The 26401-nt window shown below is 35.1% G+C and overlaps 1 protein-coding gene across 3 annotated transcripts in view; it reads left to right on the forward strand.

The window, feature by feature from the left end:
- Positions 1 to 26401, forward strand: part of Ikzf2 (IKAROS family zinc finger 2) — a 156176-nt gene that overhangs the window by 55084 nt on the left and 74691 nt on the right. The gene's annotated exons all lie outside the window — the stretch shown is intronic.

The following is a 26401-nucleotide window of genomic DNA, read 5'->3' on the forward strand; positions in this document are numbered from 1 at the left end:
TCAAGGTGGTTACTTTGTTTTTAGATTCTAAGAAGAGACCAATCAAGTGTATGTGCCTAGTGTGAACATATGTCATTCCCTTTTATATTGTGACCATCATTCTGTGATAAATAACATTTCCTTTTTCCAGAAGGGAGATGGAGATTTAGAGATGAAGTAATTTGTCCCATTTAAATGGCCAAGCCAGGAATTAAACATCTCAAATAATTCACGAGTATCAGAATGGTATACTTTCACACATTTCCTTTATGAAGTAGGTTGTTCATTTTGTAGATTAGGATGATCTTTTAAAATTATTATTCATTTTATTCTATTACTAAGGAGATTGTGTAATGCTTCAGTGTCTGGATTTTATATTTTTATATGTATTATGCTACAAGTTCAGGAACTAGTTAAAGGTAGAAGAAAGCTTACGCATTTACAAATCTTTACAGATCTTACGCATTTACAGTATTAGATTGGTACAAGAGAGGCTTCATTACAAATATTGATCTGGACTAAACAGTCCTTACAAATTAATGATAAATGAAAAATTTAAAAGATGATGTATTCAAATTATAGATCATACAGCTTATAAAATAACATCCATTTTCTCAAAAGGCAGATGAAATGTAATTTTATGAGTTGTTTTTTCCTGATTTTACTAGGGACATTGATACTTAACTTTCAGGTGCACTCAAATAGTATTTACATTAAATATTAATGTAAAGCATTTTTCTCCCCTAACATCCTTAGTTAGGTTTGGAAATGAGTAAAAGGAAGGGAGAGAAAGGAGGGAAGAGGGGAGAGGAAAAAGAGAGAGAGAAAGGGGAGGAACAAAAGGAGATGGGAGGAAGGAAAGAAAGAAGGAAGGAGTAAGGAAGAACAGAAGGAAGCAAAGAAGGAAAGAAAGAGAGGAAGGAAGGAAGGAAAGAAGGAAGTTGATTTCTTTCTTCGTGGTGAGTCTCCATCTTACATAAGCCTACAGCTCTTCATTAATACATGGGTAAACTATATTTACTACAGGCTTTGCTCTTGTAAAATCCTTTAACTAGGAAATCTTTCATTGGATTTATACTATTTGGCTTTTGGTCAATTTGGTTGCTGATTATTGATATCCATCTGCCTGATTAACTTTGGGTGTGCTTAAGGAGTGCTTAAGACCATCAAGGACAAGCCTGGAAATGGGAACTGACACCTTGGGACTCTGCTGCCCTTGGAGATACTGAATAATGGCGAAACAAGTGCCTGCACGTGTTGGATTTTGTTAGTTGGATCCAGCTCCAGCAAAGAGACAACCAAGGTCACGTCAGCACCTTGGAAGGCTGGGAAGCTGGAACTAGAGCAACTAAGCCAATCCCCAGACAAACAGGTTTTAACCAGGACAAGAGTGAGAGAGTGCTTTGCTTTGGAAACACATTGCCCATCACCCAAGGCAATGAATCTATTTGTATTTATTTATCCGTTGTGGTCTCCTCCTCCTCCTCCTACCCCTCCTTTTTTTTTTTTTTTTTTTTTTTTTAGCAAAGAATAGATTAGTTGGGAAGATTTATCTATCTTGTCTAAAGCAAATGCTAATTGCTTTTTTGTGTGCTGTACTTGGAGGGATTTTGTTTTCTACAAAGTAGGATATAGTGAAATTGTTAGTTTAGAAATAGAGGTAGTATAAGATATCTTTCATGGCAATAGGTGGTCCATTTGTTCACTGTCAGCATTTTATCAAAGTCAAATGTAAACAAAGCATGCTAGTTTCTTAAGAATGTGTGGGTTTCCAGATTATATAACATAAGATACTCAAACTGTTTTTTTGTTGTTTTGTTCGGTTCTGGTACTGGGGCTTGAACTCAAAGCTTATGCTCTGTTTCTGATCTTTTCTTTTCTTTTTTTTTACTCAAGACTAGTGCTCTACTACTTGAGCCACAGTTTCATTACTAATTTTTTGTTGATTAATTGAAAATATAATTCTTGTGGAACCTCATACAGCCTTGAGATCTCAGCCTCCTGAGAGGCTACTTCTATTCTACTTCTATATAGGTTGTTTCTTATTAATATACAGGGATTTTCAGCTGTGGCTGCTTACTACATTAATTTTGGGATGTTTGAAATTGTTCCACCTCATATTAATTTAATAAATATCTTTGAGGGTTGGGCTTGAACCTTTATAATAATTTTGTAATTTTCCTGAATAAATTTTTTTGTACATTGATGCTCTAAAGTTGCAGATATGGAACAGTATAGCTGATTTAATTTCTGTGACTTTCTGCCATTTGTTAGTATATATTAACTATCAATCACCCTTTCAAAATAATTATAATTCATAGGGTCTTTTGAATATTGCAATTAAAAAACCCTTTGGTATGATCTTGTGTTTAGATTACATTCAGCCATTGATTGATAATAATGATGCTTAATGAAACCAACAATGGTCTCTTATGTCTAATTTCAGCTACTCAGAAGTCACAAATTAGGAGGATCACAATTCCAAATTAGCCTGGGCAAAAAAAAAAAAAAATTACAGAGAACCCATGTCAACAAGTTGAGCATAGTGATGCACATTGGTGATCACAGCTATGAGGGAGGATAAATATAAAAAAGATGATCTGAGAGATTAGTCCTGATCTACTCTGAAAAATAACGAAAGCCAAAAAGAGTTTGGTGTAGCTTAAGTGGTAAAACACTAATTAGATCCTGAGTCCAAACCCTAGTACTTCCAAAGAAAAAAAGAAATGTTTGATGATTGGTAATGTAACTATGTTATTATGTCATATTTAATTACAAGTAAATACTTGATTTGTCAATAAATATATACTCACACAGCTGAGGAATGGAAAGTTAAGGGACAGGGTATGTTATTGAACTTATCTGTGTACTTTTGCTATAAATTTTTTGCTTGTGATCCTTCTGATCTCGATCTCCTGAATAGTTGGGATGATAAATATCAGTCAGCTACCATGCCCAGTTTAACAAATACTAGATAATTCTTTTTTTTTTTATTATGAAAAACTGTACAGAGGGGTTACAATTACATGGGCAAGATAATGAGTACATTTCTTATCAAGCATTTTGTTTCCCCTTCCCATCCCTTTGAAATTCTAAGTTATATTATAATTTTATTTCAAATTACTTAGTTATCTTTTAAAGAGAAATGATATCTATAGATGAGCTAGAATACAAAAGTAGGAAAGAGTTTTGCTTTTTCTGAAATACATGCAATAGCTGTTTTTCTTTAGAGCTAATAACATATCTACAGGTTTCTCTCAGCATAGAAGTTTACTTTTCAACCTTTCACTAACACTTCTTTCTACCACAAGATAGGTTCATTTTTATATAAACATTTTTTTGAAGTTAATCTTCAAAATGTTAATCTTCTAAATTTTAATTTTCAAAATCTTTAAAATGTTTCTGGAATGCCAATGAAAACAGTTAATTGAATAATTAAGAGGATATATGACTTGTTTTAACTTTATACTTTTATATTTCAATTACATTATTTACATCCATTTTAATATAATTTCTTAACATGTTTTAATTCAGCATATCTCACTTAATTGAGCAAATATGTTTAAAAAATTTACCCAAGTAAGGCTAGTACACATATTAGATCCTCTTATAAATGTATCTTGGGTTTTACTTTAAGTGATTTAGTAGTACAATATTATAAACATCCTGATTTTCAAGTTAATGTTATATTTTGATCAATTTTAATTTACCCAGGAGAAAGCTGTATTTATCTATCTGTCCATTCATCTTGCATTCAGTTTAATATTTCCCAACTAGAAGAATTTATCCATAGTTATCATATGATAAAATATTTACCTAGTGTTTCCTAAAAGCTATAGCTTTTAAGGTCAGATCAACTTTTAAGATTTATGTTTATATTTGCATGTAGGATACTTACACATAACTAATATTTAAAAGTCAATAGTTCTCAATAGAATTCATAATACTCGTGTCATTTTGCTCAAATTTATTCCTTTTTTTTCAAAACATCTTGAGTCTGTCATTATCCTAACTCTGTCCTCTCTATATAAGCCTTTTAGGCTCAAAACCTTGGAATTGATTGTCATTCTTAAACTGTCCTCCGCAAATTTCTTTTGGTTCCTTTATGATTTTCCTTGATTTTGTCTTGTCTACTGCTCTCCTAGCCTTTGTTTCCTCTAACTTTTTTTACTGATTGCTGATGAATTCAACACCTACAGATATAACCATGTTGGTCACTAACATATTGAAGTGTATGTATGCTCCTTTATCCCATAGCTTTATGGACACCTTGTTTCTCAGCTAGGCAGCCTGTTTCAGTTCATTCATCTCAGCTCCCATCTTCCCATGGAGCATGTCTCTCAGGGAAGGGCCCAGAGTCTCCCAGAGAAAAGGTGATGTCCTGGGAGCAGCAGGGGCATTCATCAAATACTCAATAATGGTCTGAGTCCCTGTTTCCTGCTATTTTGAGAAATGCAGCTCCTTGCTGCAGGAGGCCAATTTGTATAATCGTTAAGTATTCAGAATATCAGCTTCATTATTGTTGTGTTAAGTTTGTTGGCTGGTTACCTCTAGTTACTTCCAACTCTGGCACTCTGCATGGGCAAATGAATTTCCCAAAGTTTCTTACTCCACAGAGAGATTGAAATTAGAACCCAGCTCAAACCTTTTGTCAACTGACCTTACTTATCTGTTGAACCTAGTCATCCATAGCTATCCCTGGGTGAATTTCCCACACAAAAAGTGCTTATTTACTTTTATTTTCATTAAGTAGAAGAAAGTTGTAGCTTCATAAGTCAGGTTCTGATACAATGCATCTTGATCAGTGTCACCTCTTCTTTTGTTCTCCCTTATCTGTCCCCTTCCAGCCCTACCTTCAAATTACAGAATTCAACTTTTACATAATGTGTATTGAACACAATGTCTGCATATGCTCACTGCTCTTCCTTCCATTCCTGTCTCCCCTTCATTGACCCCCCCCAGGCATGTTTATGCTTCCTCATATTCATTCATTTACTCTATCTTATGCACATTTTTACATTTTAATGATTCAGTGTCTTCAGTGATACTCCAGTTTAATCATTTTAAGTTTTATCCCAGTACTACTTCAGATCACATTTTCTCAAAACATTTACTAGCTTTTCAGATTATAAGAGCTTTTTTTTCTAAGAGTCCATAAAAAAGGACTGTTTAAGTATTAGTTCCAGATCTAGAAAGTTCAAGATTAATTTGAGCTCCTTTCTGAAAGTATATGATACACAATGATGATTTATTTTAAGAACATTAAGCCAGTAGTTAAGTTGTTGGATACTTCTAGTGAATTCTTCAATTATTTAATAAAATGTTTCTTGAGGAAAAGTATGTATTAGGGCTAAACTTGCTCTGTAACAATGAAGAACACTGTCCTTATAGAGCTTAAAAACTAGAGTGGGAGTAAACATTCAAAATGCAAATACAATAATTTATGATAGGGACTATCAAATAAAAAATATAGTATTAACACCTAGTCCTAAGTTTCCCTTGAATATTTGAAGGAGATGAAGCTTAAGCTGAAGAGTGGTAAGGAGGGGCGCTCAGCAGTAGAGTAGGGAGACATGTGTGCAAAGTAGGGGAAAGTTGGTCTCTCATTATGTGTTCGTCAGGGTGAAAGAAGGCAGATGGACCTTAAGGGTGAGTCAGGAGAAAGGTGACACGTGTCTAAGGAGGTAAGAAGGGATCATATGAAACATCTCCTTGGAGAAAGGGGGAAGAACTGCATTTTTTGTGTGTATGATTGTATTTCTTGATATTGAAACTCTCCTCTTGTTATTTTTTTCTCTTTTTTTTATTGTGAAAATACCATACAGAGGAGTTACAATTGCAGATTATTTACCATAGCTAAGATATGGAACCAACCCAGATACCCCTCAGTAGATGAATGGATCAAGAAAATGTGGTATATAAGGGCTGGGAAGGTGGCTCAGTGGTAGAGCGCTTGCTTTGCATGCCTGAGGCCCTGGGTTCGATTCCTCAGCACCACATAAGCAAAAAGAAAAAAGCCAGAAGTGGCACTGTGGCTCAAGTAGTAGAGCGCTAGCCTTGAGCTGAAGAGCTGAGGGACAGCGCCCAGGCCCAGAGTTCAGGGCCCACGACTGGACTCCCCCAAAAAATGTGGCATATATACACAATGGAATTCTATGCCTTCATCAGAAAGAAGAACTGCATTTTTATCCTAAATACAATGACTTGAGTTAAATTTTGGAACAGTGGGGAGGAGAGAGCATTTTTTTTAGAGAGCATTTTTTTTATGGAGAGAGAGAGAGAGAGAGAGAGAGAGAGAGAGAGAGAGAGAGAGAGAGAGAGAGAAGGAGAGAGGGAGAAAGGAAGAGAGGAAGGGGGATCTGTTTTCTTTTTCCCTCTCCATTACCTCCTTAACATTCCTAACTGGGCAAATATATAACAGACATTTCTTAGAGCAGAAAGTTTTCTGACTTCATTAATAAGACCTGCCACTCCTTGGGAATGTACTTTATTCTGTATGTAAAGCTGATCGTGGGAAGATGGGTTTGCATAAGATGCCCAGGGCTTCCTGAGAGAGAAGAAAGTAATGCTTTGTTTCTGTTAGGACATACTGTGTGGCAATGACTAAGCCCAGCCTCAAGAATGAGCAAGGAGATTCCTAAAGCAAGGAAAGGGCAATGAGATTTTATTGGGGAATGCTAGGCTGGGAGTGAGCATTCCAGAGAAGAGCTTTAGAGTTCCTGGGCTTGATGCTAGAAAACTGTGTAGATGACTCTGTCATCAGTGTAAGGCTATCCGTTAAGTAAAAGCAGCAGATAATAGTTTTGTTAACTTGGAGATAGTGGACCTTTAATTGATGGGATATGAAGGGAAAATGGGTCATCAAACCACTGTGGCTTGAACAGAGAACCAGGAAGGCACCATCCCAGTGGGGACTAGTGTCACGGGAAATAAAAGGCCAATGACTTTGGGAGTAACTAAGCTGTGCTTACACCACCCCTCCTTATAGTATGGTATGTTGCATTGTACTTCTGGGGCAAGTAAGAATGCTGGGCAGCTATATTTAAAGTAAAAATTTAACTATGACCATAATTACCATTGAAAGGAGAAGAGGTCATTATGGTTACAGTTCTAAAAGATGGGTTTATGATGTTTTTCAGAAAATATATTGGAAAATGTGAGAAATGAAATGGGGCAATGCAGATAGGAGGAGGCCAGCAGTAGTTAAGTGAATAATGTTAGTGGTAGAGTGATATAGAGTGGTAGAGTGATATAGTGAAATATTCTTTTATTTTCTTTTAGAAAAATCTCAGCTCTTTGATCGCTCAAGCTACTTTGACATCTTCCATATGTTCAAAGATCTTTCACATCTCTCTTTTCCTTTTGTTTGCATAACTCTATTTCCTTCAATGATTCCTCAGATAGATGATTTCTAAAGTCCAAACTCAGTCGTTCAGAAGATCAGGTATAGTTGTCAGCTATGCTTCATCCACAAATTACTAAACATGCCTTGATGTGTCTCTTTATTCTGGTTAAAGTAGCCTTGTGGTGTATGACTAGAGACCTCTTTCCAGTTAACATGTTTTTATTAGTCAACCTTTTGGGTGCGGCTGTTCAACCTGTTATGAATGTCCTTATGATACCATTTCCTGCATATTTCTCTATTTTGATCTAATAATCTTAACATATTTTTACAGATGGATAATTAAGTTCAAGATGAACCAAGTCCTCATTTTTAACTAGTAGCCTTATAATCCCATCAATAATAAAAATATTAATGAAACCATTAAGTTGTGACACAAATTGTTCTCTCCTGATTTTAATGGAGTTATCACATGCTTATTTATCACAGACTTGGAAAATTCTTATGTTTTGCCTTTGAAGTTGTAAAGTAAGCCTATTTTTTGTTTTCTGGCAACTTTTTTCTGTAGCATTGTTCAAAAGGCTCTTGTAGTTTCTCCATCACCTCATCAAGCGATTTGAAGTTCATCAAATATATCTCATCTGACCCTATATTAGTAACAAAATACTAAAGACTGGGGAATCTAAACAGTAGAAATGTACTATCACAAGTCTGGATGCTAGAAGTCTATATGAAAGCATCAGAGTGTGTTTCTTAGCTTCTGATAGTCTGCTAGTGATCCTTGATGTGCTCTTGGCTTGTAGATTTATCACTGATACATCACATCTAATACCTAGGTGTTGTGGAACATGTCTGATATCCCAGCTCTTTGGGAGGCTGAGATTGGAATGATTGTGATTCCAGGGAAAGAAGTCTGGGAGATCCCATCTCAGTGGAAGAAGTTGAGTGTGGTGATGCTTCTGTCATCCCAACTACAGATGAATGTGTAAGTAGGAGGAGGGGGCAGGCCAGGATGGCTGAAACAAAGAGTAAAACCCTATTCAAAAATAATGAGCAAAAAAGGGCTTAGTGGCATGGTTCAGAACCGTGCTTCAGGCAGTACAACATCTGCCTGGCAAGTCTAAGCATTTAGTTCAAATCCCCATATGAAAAAAAAAGATCAAAACATCTTCTTTTTTTTTATAAAGGGATAAATTTAGCCCCCCCCTACTCCAGAATGGTCTCATCTTACTTTATTTAATAGCATCTGCAGTTGCTGTATATGTATGGCAAGAGCACCAGCTAAAAGAGTGACTGTCATAGAGCTCTCACCAACCTGTCATTTCCACATAAGATATTACACCTTAGTAAGATGATTGTGGGAGTTTTACTCCCCGTCATCATCTGCTCATTGACCTGATTCATAGACAGCCACCTTCCTCATATATGCCTAGTTATCTCTGGAAACCCATAACCCTTTCCATATGTCCAGAAACCATTCCCTTAGCTCTTACCACCACACATAGCCGGATTGTCTCCCTGACTCCTAAGTGTCTGCATCTGTAGCTCAGGAAATCCATTGACCAAGGTTTGTTATTTTTTTACTACCCATCAGAATAAAGACAGTGCTCAAGCCAAGAATTCCATATGTGGTTCTGGATTTTCTTATGGAAACCCAGTTGCCTAGCTCTATCAGACAATGTCATGTGGACCTTTAAAAACTCCTTCCACTGCCCACAGTACCAGGACATGCCTTTGACCATAATCTCTATTCTAGGATTTCATGTTTTTGGCCATCATTCCTCCACTATAAGCACTTAAGTGAAGAGTCCAATGAAGAACAGATGGGAGCCTGTATTTTCCTATTTTTCCTCCACCTTTTTTCCTTTGCAGAATAAGGATTATCATGTACTTAAATAGCTGCTAACAAAATTGAAGCTAGACGGTGGAGATTAATTTTGCGGGAACTCGATCTACTAGTCATAAACATGTTCTATTTTGTAATGCAATAGATTTACCAATAAGAGTCATTCCCAGTAATTGTGAAACACTGCATATTTGGTCTATTGGAGGGATAGCAAGACTACTAGGTTAGTGTGGTTGATTGTAATGATACTAGTGAGAAGAATAGTAGGAGAGGGTGCTTTGTGCTTCATAAAGGCCTCCTGGGCTCTATGGATAGTAAGCAGAGGAATAGTACTGTCAGCAAAGGTGACTTGTAAGAAAGGCTGCATGAGCAGCCTGCATGACCACCTGTGTGGTCCAATTAGAGGGAAGTGGAAGGGTGAGGATGGTCTGCAGCTTTGAGAGGAAATCAGTTATTAGTGTCAATGGCTGTTTTTGCCTGTGTGGTCCAGAGAATAGTAATGATGTTATTTTCTGATATGGGAAAATTGGACTTGGGGATTGAAAAGAAGAGATCTATCTTGAATTGATGAACCTTGAGACTGATTTCTGGAAGAATTCAGGTAAATAAATCTTAATCAGGGTGTCTTAACAAGAGGATTGTCATCAGAATATTCTTGCTGGATACTGAAGTTATGAAAACACTTAAGAGTACAGAGGACCAAAGCTGCAAAGCATTTTTAATGTTTGGACCCTTATCTATAAGTAAACGTATATTATTTCTTTCATTAGGTTGTTCTGAAGATTACATTAAATAATATTTGTGATACATTAAATAACATTTGTGTGCCTCACATACAATTAATACCCAAGGACTATCTAGTTATTGTTGCTATTTTAGTAAAAGGAATATATTATTATTATAATAATCATTACTACTTCCATTATCACCATCATCATCATTATATTTGTTTTTAAGACAGTCTCATTATGACTACCAGGCTGATCTCAGATTCACTATATAAGCTACTATAAACATGCAGACTCCTGTTTCCACATCTCCAGTGCTGGCCTTACAGTTGTGTGCTTACGTATCTGGCAGGAATATTATATTTTTTCTTATTTATATATTGCCAATCCTGGGACTTGAACTCAGGTCCTGCTCACTGTCCTTTGAGCTTTTTTTGCTCAAGGCTAGCACTCTACCACTTAAGCCACAGCCTCACTTCCGCCTTTTCCTGATTATGTAGTACTGAGGAATCGAACCTAGTGCTTCATGCATGCGAAGCAAGCACTCTACCACTAAGCCACATTCTCAGCCCAGGAATTTTATTTTTAAATTTGATTTTAAGTATTTTGGGTTGGGATAGGATATAGACCAGTAGGTGACAATGGTGAATCTATTTACATATGCATATATACACAATAGCTATGCAAACTGTTTTTCTTAAATGAGTCGTATTATATACATCATAGAATTACAAAGGAATTCTAGTAACATCAGTAGTTTAACAGTTAATGATTAAAATATATGGGAGTTTTCTAAATTACATATGACTAATGATGTTAGTATTTGCTGTCTCATAAGATCAGAATATCTATAGAAATAAGTCAAAAGGCAGCAATAGGCCATCTTTAGATCATCCTCTTTATCTGTCCTCTACTGGGGTTAACTTTATCATGAATTGGGTTTAAGATATATGATTTGCTCAGGTTTTCCACTGATTAAATATGATTTATCTTAAGCCTGATTATTTCTTCAAGTATACTGGTATCAAGGAAGCTTCTTTGTTTTTCTTTTTTAGAATACAGTCAATGCGTATATTAAGACTATTGCATTAACAGAGAACTTTAAGAAGCAAAGGCCACATCACTTAAGAAAACCACAGTCTCTTCTTTGGCAATAGTGTTGAATCTGGAGGAAAGCCAGATGTTGCCAGTATAAAGTTAGATTCCATTCCATCAGCATAATAGTTAATAATAGTTGATTGACAGGGATGTGAAGGGTGCCCTCTTTTCTTCCCTCCTCCACTCCCATTCCACACTAACCTCTCTAGGGAATGTGCCATTCCTTTCCCCATTCCTAAAATTCTTTGCTTGAGTACAGCCAGGGGCTGTTGGACTTCACTATATGGAGGAGGTTGAGGGGTCCCTCTGAAAGTTAGTGACTCATGTAGGTACTGCTGGTAAAACCAGCAATCTCCAAACATCTTTAGGCATTTGGGAGAAACATGAACTTCTCTTGATAATGTTTATGTGTGAAAAATCACCAAACTCATATCAGTCACCTAACTTTAAGTTAGTACTGGGTAATTGGGATCACTTCTGCCTCCTTTTAGCCAATGTAATAACCTCCACGGAAATGTTATTTTAATGTGTCATATCTTGTGTCTTTTATTACTTTGCAATGTGAAAACTGTATTTTTGGGAAGCTTACTTCTAGTAAATTAGTAACACTTGGAGCTCCCAGCCTTTTTTTTTTGGATGCAGGTATTTGCAGGATATGAACTATTCAAACAGTCACAACATTCCAGAAATTCTCTCCCTGGATTCTTCATAGCTTACATTTGGAGTTATATTTAAATACTAAAAAAAAATTATTGCTGATTTTGGGGGTGCAGATTCATTAGTATAATGTTTTGGTGAAAATTCAAAAGTGTTTTTCTATGTGCAAGTAACTTCTTTTCTTAGTGAGAGGAATGATACTAACACAAAGCAATCTTGTGTTCTGTAATTTGGTGAGTTTAACAAATTTAACATACAGCATTGCCCTTAGATTAGGCTAGCAATCATTCTTTACTCTGCATCTTACCAATGCTAAGCTACTTGCTGACTTCTAATCACCATCTTCTCAAGTTTAAGAACTTGGCCAGACTGATCCCGGAAAGTCTCAACATTTTCCAGTGAGAAAAAGACCATCTCTGTTAGAGATCTTGACACCTATTATCAACAAAGTACCAATCTCTTTAAAGATGGTGGAGGGAAGAAACTCATCCTGCTGTGTAGAAAGCATAAAGAGGTGTCACACCTGAAAACGATCATCCTTAAATAGAGTGCATTGTATTGTCTGCCAGGCTGACCCAACATCATGTTGCCTCCTTCATTCTAGATTATGTTGTAGGTTTCAAATGTTTTTCTCAGGTCAGTTTCCCTATCATTAATGCTGCAACACCTTTGCTGGGTAGATATCTACGCTCTCATTCTTTTATTACACTACCATGTAACCAGCACTGCTGCCTCTCTGGGACTGGTGAATAAACTTCAATTTGACTGCTTTTCTAAATAAAACTTTAAAAACAGTTTCTGAAATATGAATCAGGTACCTAAAATTCTAAGTCAAATTTTTAAACAAAGCCTTACTTAAATGGAATTATGTCCAAATTTACTATTTAAATTATGTTTATGTTTACTATATTTATATATCAATAGACATATTGTCCATATTCTGAGCTGTTAATCATGTCACCTTACTGGTCAATAAGAGCTTCTATCCAGTCTATTTGATAACACAAGTAATCTGAAAAGTATTTATTTGAAGAAGGTGCTCACCATTTGATTTTCAAAATGCTTACTAAAAAAAAAACAACAAAAAAAAAACAGTCGTTTACCAACATCTGTTTCGAAGTGTTTTTCTGACCAAAAAGAAAGATGACCTGGGAAGGGATTCAAGTTGATTCAGTAAACGTTTTCTGAACATTTCTATCTATAAGTCACTATGCTAAGTGCCTGACCCAGCCTGTTCCAGGTCACACCGTACAGTGGCACATAACAGACAGTTGAGTCATTACACTCTCTTTACAACTGAATATTACAGTTGCTGTTCTATGAGAAACCACACATTTTTCCCAAAGTGGTCAGAAAGAGACATTTTCCCAGGAAATCACATTGGTACTGGACCTTGAATGATGAAAGCTGGAAAATAAAGACAAGCAAGATTATGTAATGAAACAAATAACACATAAACAGAGCAGAATCTGGTGGGAAATGCAAAGTCTGCAAAGGTTGTTACTCCAATTCTTCTGGTCAGAGAAGTCTTTAACTATATGAAGATATTGGGACTTTGTAAGGACTTAAAAGATTTTTAAGGATGATACAGTAACTTGGTTTTCTATCTCTTCATTCTTTCTCTTCCTCTCGTTTTTTTTAAAATGTCAGTTCTGAGACTTAAACTGAGCGACTGAATGTAGTTTCTTAGTTTTTTTGCTTAAGGTTGGTGCACTGTCACTTGAGCTACTACAGTTCCATTTCCAGCTTATTGATGGTTAATTGGAGATAAGAATCTCATGGACTTACCTGCCCTGACTGGCTTTGAACCATAATCCTCAGACATCAGCATTCTGAGTCGTTATGATTACAGACACAAGCCACTGGTGCCCACTTGGTTTTCTTTAAATAACATAAAGTAAGAGGTTTTCAGATAAAAAAGGATTTCCTAAAACCAAAGTGCTATTTTTTGGTAGAAAAGAATGATTTTATTCTTTACACATCCATCTTTGCATACAATATTAATTAACCATTATCTATGTTGTGTTTCTTCGAGGAAGACACCATGTCATTGAGATAGACACAATCACTGATGTTGAGGAACATTAAGTTTAGGAAAAATTCATGATTTTTCTCAAGTGTAATTCCTATGTTAGCATGGCAAAGATGTTGTTTTATATTATGTTTTATCATTTTGTGGTTGTTCCAAAACCATTTTGTGTAGTGTCCCCTAAGATATTATGAGTGTATGGTAATTGTCAGTTTAATTATAAAACAAGGCCTAACTCACTCCAAAACCTTTGTTCCTTTCTCTCCTACTTACAAAGTGGAATTCCAGTATTTTTAAGAATTAATTACTGAAGACAGTGCTTGGTTTTATTGTGACTTACTTCTTAGCATAGGTTTTAGTAGTTTTCACTTATTTGGCTCATTTTCATTAAAGGTTTTGAAAAGTCACTACATTTTCTTATATCAGAGGTGTAAAATTACCACCACATGAAGAAAAATAAACATAAAAGTTTCTTCTGGACTATAAATGAATTATTGATGCAAATTTTTTTCTTTGAGATTATATTGTACAGTTATATTTCAAAATGAAAAGAAGGAAAACTTGAACTATCAAATGTGGTGGAAGAGTCACCCGTTTTTATAGATATAATAAGTTAGTTCACTAAAAATCCTATCCTGAGAATTGTTACTAAAATTTATGAGTCATTTTGGTATAGAGTTGACTGCATACTTTCTAATTTGCATACTTAATAGTCTTTGAAGAAAGGTATTTGTAACTATTACTTTATAATCAGTGAAGAAAATATTCTTTAAGATCCCCTATACCAAAAAATTGAGTAATAGTAAAGTCCTAGGTATGGAGTGCATGTGGGTTATATCTAAACTCTATGCAAATAGTTTTAGAATCACCTTGGTTTGGGGGCTAGGAAGGTGGCTCAGCGGTAGAGTGCTTGCCTTGCATGCATGAGACCCTGGGTTCGATTCCTCAGCACCACAGAAGCAAAAAAAAAAAAAGCCAGAACTGGCGCTGTGGCTCAAGTGGTAGAGCACTAGCCTTGAGCTGAAGAGCTGAGGGACAGCGCCCAGGCCCAGAGTTCAGGCCCCACAACTGGATCCCCCCACCCCGCAAAAAAAAAAAAAAAGAATCACCTTGATTTAATGATGTCATTGCCACCATCTAGAAAGTTTTTTTCCATTTACTCCTATTCTCTAATCATAAATATCTTCTCTACTGGCATAGATAGCCAATTACAGCATAATAATTTGCACATTGGTAAATAATTATTGATACTTGCTTTACTTTGTATGTGTTCATATTTTAGGTAGCCTTTTCATTTCCTTAATTTTGCTGTAAACTTCCCACATGTGAAGCATTTTTATCATTCTTAACATATAGTAAAATCACAATAATTTTATATAACAGGCCTTCAATATACATTAATTCCTACTAGATTTCATCAGTTGTTTCAATCTGAAGTTCATAATCATACCATGTAGAACAATCCTCATTTGACATGTTATAAAAAGTTTGAGATTTATACTTTGGGTAGTTTTTAGTCAACTTTACTTGTCTTTAGTTTGGTCATATGTTTTGCAAGTTCTCTCTAGATCTTTATGAGGACTATAAAATTCTTATTAAAATATAACATTTAATTTTTATATATTTAATGATAAGCCTGACTCTGCAGCCTGACCTATGAACTTTCACAACTTAGGATCTTTAACACAATTAGATCTAGGATCTAAACTCAGAGAAGAAATTAGTATCCTCATAGCTCCCTAGTTTAGTATAGTGTTATATTTGATGTCATTCTAGGTTTCACCTTGGTACTTCACTTCCTCGGGGCCTGAGTTGTGGACTGCTTCCATGATTTTGAGTTTTTTGGCTTTAAAGTTCACTTTCTCCATTGCTAGTGCTGACCACCGACTGTTCACCATCCATTTTTCATACTCTGTTATTCCCTCTGTCTGGATTCCACCTGCATAATATGACTGGTAAATTCTTTTTCATGGTTCAGAATTTAGTTATCTTCTTTGAGAAGCTTTTCTCAACCCATCCTGAAATTCTTTGGCCATCTTCTCCTTTGCCTATAAGTCCTCAAATCTACTAATATATTTATGCCCTATTCTCATAATTTGTTGACTTTTTCCTCTCTGTTGGACTTTGAGCTCTTTAAGTTCAATAAATATCTGAAAGTGTGAATGTTTTCTGCTACTTTGCCTCACAGCAAAGTACCTGTCCTAGATCTAGTCTGAAGATATGGTAGATACTAGATTTCAGTTAAACCTTGGATCTACTTAGATAGGACTAACATACCTTTTTTGAAAATACTATAATAGCTAATATCTTGATTTTCATGTACCTTTGGGGCCATGCTTTTAGTTTATTGCTTGCTAAGATAAGCACTGGACAGTTCTCTATGGTTTCAGTTATCCTGAACTACTTCATGAGGTAGTTCACGTGCTTCTGAAGTTGTTCTTGAACTACCTTCTATGTCTCTACTTATCCTCATACTTATCCTCAGGGCTTGTGACTCTGCCAAACAAAATGTTGGACACCTAAATAAAATTCTATAATCATTTTTCATCAGTTTTGCTAAAAATAAAAGTCTAAGCCAAACACTAAAAAATTAAGTCTCTAGAAAGGGACAGTGATTAGCATTAATTTAAAAATAAGTCAGAACCCAATGCAGGATGCAAAATTGGGATGATTATAATTCAAAGCCAGACCCAGAGTACCTATGTTTCAAAACAAGTATGGTGGTACATATCTGTTATCTGGGTCAGTTAAGACTGTCCCCATCCAAATTTGGACAAAATGTGAGACCTTGTCTGAAAAATAAACTAAAGTCCAATGTGCTGGAGATGTTGGCTTAAGTAATAGAGCACTTGCTTGGAAAGTGCAAGACCATGAGTTCAAACCCCAATATGATACCACCAAATGGAAAAGAACAAGAAAAGAAAGAAAGAAATATCAAAACCCATTAGTAACAATGAGATGTACAAGACACTATGTTGAAAACGAATTTTACAAATTGGATAGAGAGGAGGGTACGGGAAAAACAAAGGAGCAGGCAACAATGCTCGATAGGAAATGTACTCATTACCTTGCTCATGTAACTGTAACCCCTCTGTACAGTATTTTTACAATAAAAAAAAACTTACAAAAAACTCCCCCCCCCTTCCAATGTGTGTTGTATTTGTCATCAAGGCTATTAGAATTAAGAATTTGAGTCACTGATAGTTGGTACCTATGGGTTAACACCATAGAAATATTTCTATCTATGATTTGCCACACTTTAGAAAATTAATATAGTCCTTTAGAAAATATTTACCAGATGGATGATAATTAACTAGATGTAAGAAATCATTTGAAAGTACTTTTGAAACATTTATTTCTTTTTAAATCTTCATCACTTGAACTTTATCCATGTTTCCTATTGTCAAGCATTGTTTTAATATTTCTATTAAATAAATTAAACATCTCCAGCACATTGGACTTTAGTTTATTTTTCAGACAAGGTCTCACATTTTGTCCAAATTTGGATGGGGACAGTCTTAACTGGCCCAGATAACAGATATGTACCACCATACCTGTTTTGAAACATAGGTACTCTGGGTCTGGCTTTGAATTATAATCATCCCAATTTTGCATCCTGCATTGGGTTCTGACTTATTTTTAAATTAATGCTAACCACTGTCCCTTTCTAGAGACTTAATTTTTTAGTGTTTGGCTTAGACTTTTATTTTTAGCAAAACTGATGAAAAATGATTATAGAATTTTATTTAGGTGTCCAACATTTTGTTTGGCAGAGTCAAATTAAATAAATTTCTATTCAAACCATTGCCACTTTTTTCTAAACTATAATTACTGTATTTATTTCATGAATTTGCTGATTGATTGGTCAATTCACTTACTTTCCTTTTCCTTGTTTCTTTGGTTTTAGTGTGCAAACTTTGAGTATATAGACAAATAGACTTTCATAAACCCTCATGTATCCATCATTCAGCTTCAGTGGTTACCACTTAATAAGAAATTCTATTTTGCTATATCCCAAACCTTTCTTCTCTCAGATTATTTTAAAATAAATCCATGACTTCCTGAGAAATCAATCCATCCATCCATCCATTCATCCATATATACATACATACATACATACATACATCCTTCATCTGACTTTCCATCCCTGTCTGTCTGTCTTTCTATCTATTCATGTCAGCTTATCTATTAGTTTTTATAACTACTTTAAAGTTCATGAAAATTTAGGGTTAGTGCTTATATTTTGTGATATTAAGAGAGTATTTATTTTGTTCTGTCCAATTTCTTGGTTTCATTATATGATGTGGCAGTGGGGTATACATAGTTTTTAAAGGGTTCAGAATTTTCTTTTTTGCTAGAAATTGCTTATCATATTAAGTAATTGGTTTCTTGGAAAGCTGTTGGCAGGATTCCAGTACTTGGCAAAATTATAAGTAAATTTTGATTGAAGTAATTGATAGGAAAGCAATACAAATTATTATTTATTGAGGTATATGTTAGAAAGGACTAGCTGGATGTAAAAATGGAAGGCTAAAAAACAAATAGACACTAACTAATAGTCCTCATGGAATGTAGCACTTTAGAAAAATGGAAGCAGTTGTCAAAAAGGCAAAAACAGGAACAAGAAAGATATAAGAAATTTTGTTTCTGTTTATTTAAACTAGTAAATTCTGCCCAGCTATAATAGGACAGTGCCAGCCCGTATCTTAGTGGTATTTCAGATGGATAGGGTGGTGATTTAATTGACAGAGTCTGTTTTTAATAAAACTTCCTTCCTCTTTTCCCTCAAATAAATGAAAACAATCCCTCCCCCCCCCAAAAAAAAAGAGTAAGGAAAGAAAAAAGAAATAGAAAGAAAAACTGTAGAGTAAATAGGTGTGGCGATTCATGCCTATATTCCTAGATACTCAGAAGATGGAGGTAAGGAATTTCATGGTTCAGGCAAAACATTTTTGAAACTGGGCATGGTGGCATATACCTGTCATCCTGGCTTATGTGGGAAGCATACATAGGATTATTGTCCAGGCTTGTTTGGGCATAAACCTAAAACCTATTCTTAAAGTAACTGGAAGTAAAAAGGCCTGGAGGAATGGCTCAAATCATGGAGCTACTACCTCATAAATTCAAGGTCCTACGTAGTTCATAATCCTAGTACCATTAAAAAACAACAACAACAAGAAAACAAACAAACCAGCAACAATAGAAACAGTACAGTCCCTCTTACTCATGCCTTTGCTTTTTGTGGTTTCTATTACCTAACCTGTCGAAATTCTGAAAATATTAAGTGGAAAAATTCCAGAAATAAACAATTCATCAGTTTGACATTGTGTACCATTCTGAGTAGTAGCATGATAAAATCTACAACTTCCTGTTCTGTCCCACTTCAGAATAATTCCCTTGTTTAATATATTTTTTGCTGAATAAGTTATATGACCATTACTGACAGCTGTCTCTTTTATAAGAAAAACAAACAAACAAACAAAAACATAATTTCTGTAGTGTTTGATGCTATCTGGCTTGAGTTTCCCCCTGGAAACCTTGGATCATATCCTCTGTGATTGGGGAAGGCATTGCATTTGAATTTTGTTGATAGAATTTACCCTCAAGATGATGATTTAGTTCTGCCATATGAACCTATTTTATCAGAAGCTAGTACTTGCCATGCAGGTTTGTCTTTTAGAAAGCTGGAAACAGAAACTCAGAGAATACTTTGGATCATAGGTATTTATAATCAGAATTAAAATGGAAGAGAAGAAAGATGTTGGCATGGTAGGAAATAATATGGCAGGAAGTAAAAGATGATTTGGTCCATTTGGTCCATATATATGGAACAGGTAAATGTTCAAAATACATTTTATTTCATTGTACATAAAATATCTTTCTGCACTCACCTTTCAAAATGTTGAAAAAAATCACAGTGTTTGTAGGAAAAACAGAAAATATAGAACTCCTTGGTTCTTCAACTACTACTGGCTATGTGACTTTGCCCAAGTCAACTCAGGTTGTTGGGATTCACTTCTCTTACATGTTTAGTGTTAATAACATCACCTACCTCGGATTACAGTGTTAAGAAATAGACTATTTGAAACTCTGAACTCTCTACAACTATTGGTTACAGTATGACTTCTATATACCATAGGTTTTGTTTATAGAAAGAATTTAACTATGCATTGTATGCAAAAAATGAACAACTTAGGAGAGGAAATTTATTTTGACTCATGATTTCAGAGAGTTCTTTTCATGATCAGTTGGTTTCAAGTTTCTGGGACTACAATGAGGCAGTATTTAAGGGTAATTGAGCATGTGTCAGAGTTTGTTCACCTCAGGACAGCCAGGAAGTAGAGAAAGGGAAAAGGACTGAGGAGCAGGTTTAGCCTTCTAAGGCAATGCTTCCAGTGACTTATTTCCTCAGCAAGGCCTTACCTCAGATTTTTCACCACTTCTCAAAACAGCACTACCAGCTGGGAACCAAGAGTTCAACACATGAATCTATGAAGGATGTCACATATTCAAAATATCAGATAGGTAAGGGTTACAGTTCTATTAAAGTAATATCTATCTTTACTAGCATATTAATTAATATTCATGGAAATCACTGTAATATTTTCAGACATGAAAATAGCATGCATTGACCATAACCATGTATCTTTTACCCTGATGCCCCCCCCCACCTCAAAAGCCCTTATTTTCTTTTTCTTTTTTTCTTCTTTACTTTTTTTATTTTTTTACACAGAGCCAGTGCACTGTCCTTTAGCTTTTTTTTTTCCCTCAAAGCTGGTGTTCTGCCACTTGAGCCAGACTTACACTTTATGTTTTTTTGCTGCTTATTTGGAGATAAGAGTCTTATGGAGTTTTGTGTTTGGGCTGGCTTCAAACCATGATCCTCAGATCTCAGCCACCTGAGTATCTAGTATTACAAGAGTGAGCCACCGGCACCTGTGTGCCACCTTTCCTTGCCCCTACTTTTTAAGGTGACCTAGCAGCTTTGAATTTATGGTCATAGTTCAGCCTCCCAAGTTCTGAGATAATGGTAGCTCACTAAGCTCATTCTTTTTTTTTTTTCTTTTCCTTCCATGTTTGTTGGCATTCACCATAGATAAGGATTTAAAGACTGGCTCAATACAAATTCTTAGAGAACAATCTAAATTTAAAAAGTTTAAGACTCTTATCACCAATTAACTACTAAAAAGCTGGAAATAGAGCTGTGGCTCAAGCAATAGAGTGCTAGCCTTGAGCAAAATAAGCTCAGAGGCAGGTGCCCAGACTCTTAGTTTAAGATAAACTGATACACTTTTTGTCCACCTTAAGATATTCATTTGTTGTTAGAATTTTGGACATAGAATCTACCCCTAGAAAATATGAAAATAAGCCTCTCTGCACTAGGTTTGTTGAGTCTTTCGCACGTAAGATGGATCTTTCTGTTTTCAGCAGCCTGCCTAAAGATGTTCCACGTAATTTGTGCTATTATCTTATGATCTTTTGTCCTGAGGAAACTAAGTTTTACACTAATTATATACTTGTTAATTTTCTAGGGTTAGGTACATTGATTTCTTAATAGTAAATGATACAATTTTTGTAGACTAGAGGACATTTACTAGCCTTCTCCTAATTTAAAAGATTCTCCTAATTTAAAAGAGCATATGTAATGTTTTTTCTAAGCAATTGAAATTTAAAATATAAACTGTAAGTGCTGGAGGTAGATTGAAAGACATGTCAAAATACTGTATTTAACTTTAGTATTAAGGTTATGTGCCTAATTCCCATTGTCTCCAGACATCTATATCATTCCTATCTTGTTTATATCATATCCTTAGAAATCTTGTTATTATTTTAGAAAATGAAATTATATAATCTAATCTGTATTTTTTAGTATTGCATTTCTCACTGGGACACTGTCAATGTTTTGTAATAGCTATAAATAGAAATCTATAAGAGTCAAAAACTACATGGCCTGACAGTTTTGTGTCTGGAAAAATTATCAGAATTATAATGGTACTCTGTGAGGTTTAATTCAGTATTGGTTTTGCTTGCTTAGAAAAATGTTTCCTGTAGCAAGGTGCTGGTGGCTTATGCCTGTAATCCTAGTTACTCAGGAGGCTGAGACTTGGGGATCAGGATTCAAAGCCAGCCCGGGCAGGAAAGTCCATGAGACTTTTATCTCCAATAAGCTACTCAGAAAACTGGAAGTGCTTCTGTGGCTCAAGTGGTAGAACAGTAGGCTTGAGCTGAAGAGCTCAGGGACAGCACCCAGGCCCAGAGTTCAAACCCCGTAACAGACAAAAACAAAAATAATAAAACTGAAAAAAGGAATGTAATAAAGACTTCAAAGGGTTGGAGATTCTTAGTACCTGTCTAACTCTGCAAAAGACTTTTGATGATGGCCAGCCCTGCAAAAAAAAATAAAGCCTTGATCTGGAATAATTGTGTTTCTGTGTGTGTCTGTATGTGTCTGTGTGCATGTGTGTTGTGTGCAACAGTTCAGAGGCTTGAACTCAGGGCTTGGACATAGTCCTTAAGCTTTTGTGCACAAGGCTAGCTCTTTGTCACTTGAGCCAAACTTAATCTATGGCTTTTGGGTCATTGATTAGAGATAAGTATCTCATGGACTTTTGGGCTAGCTTAGAACCACAGTTATCAGATCTCAGCCTTTTGAGTAACTCAGACTAAAGGCATGAGGCATTGGTGCCTGGCTGGAATAATTTCCTTATTGTCAGGTGTGGAGTATATGCCTGTAGTCCTACCTACCACTCAGAAGGCTGAGGTAGAGGATAGTGAGTTTATGCCCAGCCTGGGCCATATAGCTGGATCCCATATTAAAAAAAAAAAAGATTTTTTTATTTTTTTAGCTCTGTTTCTTTTTTAAAGATGTTTTTATCTTAAAGAAACATTTTTTTACAAAAGGCTTCAGTATTTTCTTTCATGAAGTGTTTACATTTATGTTATAATACCATTTAAGAAGATTTTAAACTTTTAAAGTATCTATTTCTTCAAATTTCCTGTCTTTTTATACCCAGGACAATATTGTGCTTATATTGAATAATAAATATTATGGCTTAATACTTATCAAATTCTAAAATATTAAATAAATTAAAATGAAAAAATGGAACATAAATTGAACGTATAGCACAGTAGTGTTAAACAGATTAAAAAATATAGAACAGAGAATCAGTTGAGGCTCCAAGTGAATGAACACCTTAAACTTCATGCTTATGTATCATCTTAGTTTAATTTTTATTTCTTCTAGATCATTATTAACTTTTATTGAATTACTGTCTTTTTAAACAATTGTAAAAGAAATGCAAACACTAGTAAGTCTAAAGTACAATATGTGTAGGCTTCCAAAGAAATCTTATTAATGAGGAAACAATGGTAAAGAAATACAGTTCTTCTCAAGCTTACTTTATCAAGAGTGTTGAAATTCACTAGACTTCTAAAAATATATAGTAAAATACAGGCTGTGTAGACAGGTTGCTCCCTTCTCTATTTTAGAATAAGGTGTTTGGTGATGTGTTCAACTGTGAGACAGGCCCAATACTCAATGAATAATAATGACAATGAAATCTGAGCATTAGAGTCTATCTACTGCATTTTTTTCCTACTATGGTAATTTTAAGTGTTTTCAGCTAGTTTTACTCAATATGCCTGTTGGAGACAAAGTGAGTTAAAAAAAAGAAATAGAAAAGAAGTAGCTGACTGGTAACATGGGAAAAGCACCACTGGATGGAAGAAAAATGCAAAGAAAAAAATTTGAATATGAATCTTTCTTGACCATTTAGTGACAGAAATTTCTAAGTTCTTTCTTTCTTATTTTTCATCATTAGATGATTTGATTGGAAAGAAAAAAGAGATTTTAATTTTACCCTTGTCATGCAGTGAGTGAACTCACTGTTTCAAAATTGAATTGACAAGTGAATTTCATTAAGACTGATAATATGGCAGCACAGTGAAATTTTGCCACTATCATCATCAGTGCCTAGAAAGTTTAACCAAGCTGTTATTTTTTTTACCAGTATTCTATTGCTTGTCATACAGTCTTGTATTTAATGATGATGAGTATAATGGGCTGAAGAGATTTCATTTAGTTTGTCATTTTAACTCTGTGTGTGTATGTGATTCTTCTTTTTTTTTCTAGGATTTTACTCAACATTATAGGGCTATTTTCATGATGAAAAAGAAAACAAATTAGATAATTTCATTTATATTTGGGATAGGAGCCATCTAGGCATGTGGGTGAGAATTGCCAATTGATAATGTCATGTATATTTTCAACAGGAAGTACTCTACTTTGCATTATATAAGTAACCCACATCAGTAAAAAGTAACAAAATGAACAAGTCACCAGTTCTGAGTTCCAGGAATTTTAAGTAAATTGCTCTGAGTCCTTCCTGTTCTAAATTCTGTGCCTTTCTGTACGTCTCCTCTGTCCATAGATATGGACTTTTATAGAACTTTGGTCTTCCTTGTCTCTGTTTTATAGAGTCAAATGATCAAGGAAACACTATCTGGCTTAATTGTCACAAGATCTCTGGCGCTTTTGTCTAATACAAAAATTTTATTCCATAAATATTTGTTACCTGAAACTCACTTTCTGGCTTCAAGCTAGGTGTGAAGTCCAGTTCTTAGACCCACTCATCTCATCCAACCTCTTTTCTCTACAGATTCTTTGTAGATTATTCTTATTATGTTGCTTTTCACTTACTTGCTTGCTACTTAGTAATGAGCTGTGTTTTGTGTAGCTCTGAATGTCTTAATTTATTCCATAACATTCTTTCGTCAGTTACTAAAAATATTTACTCATATAGTTCCTATTAAAATGGTAATGACATCATCAATGGAAAATGAACTTTGAATTCATATAGTTATAGATTCCCTCCCCCTTTATGGTTTTCTTCGTAGATAGTGATATCCATAGGATGGGGTTTGGCTGGTTCAGAGACTCACTGGTATTCAGAATTGTGATGTGATTCTGATCTCCAGCTTCCTTGATTTCTACATGAAACTAATACCTGCCAGCAACATTTTTTTGGAGATTAAAATGGCTAATGTTAATAATTCTCAGTTGAGCTTTTACTAAATGATCATGTTTTTCCATTTCTGTTCATTTGTTCTATCTGTTGCTAGTATTTTACACATCTGGTCCTTGAGTAAACACTGGTGGCCTCATTGATTCTGGATTTAACCTTGAAGAAGTTTACCTTATTTCTAGTAGCACAGTTTTAAGAGGGTGGGCATGGATACTGAGATTGACTCTCGTATCTTTTTCTCTTTTCAGACTTGGTATGTTTTGGCACTGAGACTGTTAGTCCTCTGTCATCCTATACAGTATCTTTCATAGAACTCGTTGCATTTTGGTGATTGTCTCTATCCTTAACTGCAGTAACTGGACACTATAATGTCTAAGGTGTGATTGTGTTCTATGAGTGAGTATTGAATGGATGAATCAATTGGCTTTTTTATTTATCACCTTTTATGATGTGTAGCATTGTGGAAGCTAGTGAATTCCTCTTTTCCAGAATAACTTTTCATTACTACTGCTGGTTTGATGTTTGTCTTAGTAATAACTTTAGTATTTAAAGAAAAAGAAGCTAAGTTTTCTCTCTATTAAAGGTATTCAGAGCCTGTGCTTTAGATTTTCCCCCCTCTGTGATTAAAGACAGGATGTTTAAACCTTACCTGATTTCTTTTTAATAACATACTTGCCTTTCAGAATATTAAACATGGCAATAATATAATAAGTTTAGGACTTTCCATATGATTTGAAAAACTGCATTAAGATTTTATTGTATTTTCATTAGCATCATGACTAACTCTGGTATCACTTGAAACTGTATACCTTGAATTTAAGGGAGGTAGTTCAAATTTTAGAGGTAATTTTCTTTTGAATTTAGAAGTCCAGCCAGTCATTTGAAAATAAATATAGTTCTGAAATGCATGAAAGTAATATTCCAGGTAAATATATGTAAAGCACTATTTTTTTCTAAATTAATCATGCAGCGGGTCTAAAATACTTAGAAATAGCACAATGAGGGGAAAATGAAATTAATTCTGACAATAGGGTCATATCAAGGAAAAAAATTACAAAAACATCCTTATTCTTGCCAAGTCTATAGTGTTATTTATGCTCAGGTGTCAGCTTTTGTGATTTGTTTAGGTTTCAACTTGTCCCAGAACATGATGCTGTATTGTGAAGGTGTTGGACAGTGTAGTAATGAAAGCAGAGATAAGCTGCAAGGCTCATAAAATGTCTTATCATTTGGGCTTTCCTGGAGAAACCTAGCTTGAATTTCTGAGTGGTCAGCTTGACATTTTAAAGTGGTGCGAAGTTGTGTCATTATTTCTAGACTACCACTGTAGTTAGAGGAACAAGATTTAAAGTTCATTGCAGTAATTGCTGACAGCTTCCACGGAATGAGAGGTGCTTTTAGTAAGCACGTGCCGCCTTTCAAAAAGGCAACCTACTAGGAATGTGAAAGAGAACAGTGGGCTTTGGAAGAAGAGAGTGACAAAAATGCAGATTTGGACATTTCTGTGCCCCTGAAATAATGGCATTCATTTTAAAGGTGGAAAGGAAGTAAAATCGCTTTTAATGGTTGTTCCTGTGTATATGGTCTTCAAGCAAAGAAAGACTCTGGGCTTCTCTAACTAATGCCTATCTATTTTCAGTAACTAAAAATACAAAGTAGGGTGGCCAGGTTGTGACAGGGAGCAAGGTAGCTGGTGTC

The sequence above is a fragment of the Dipodomys spectabilis genome, unplaced genomic scaffold, assembly GCF_019054845.1.
Source record: "Dipodomys spectabilis isolate Male_0828 unplaced genomic scaffold, ASM1905484v1 ptg000051l, whole genome shotgun sequence".
NCBI lineage: Eukaryota > Metazoa > Chordata > Mammalia > Rodentia > Heteromyidae > Dipodomys > Dipodomys spectabilis.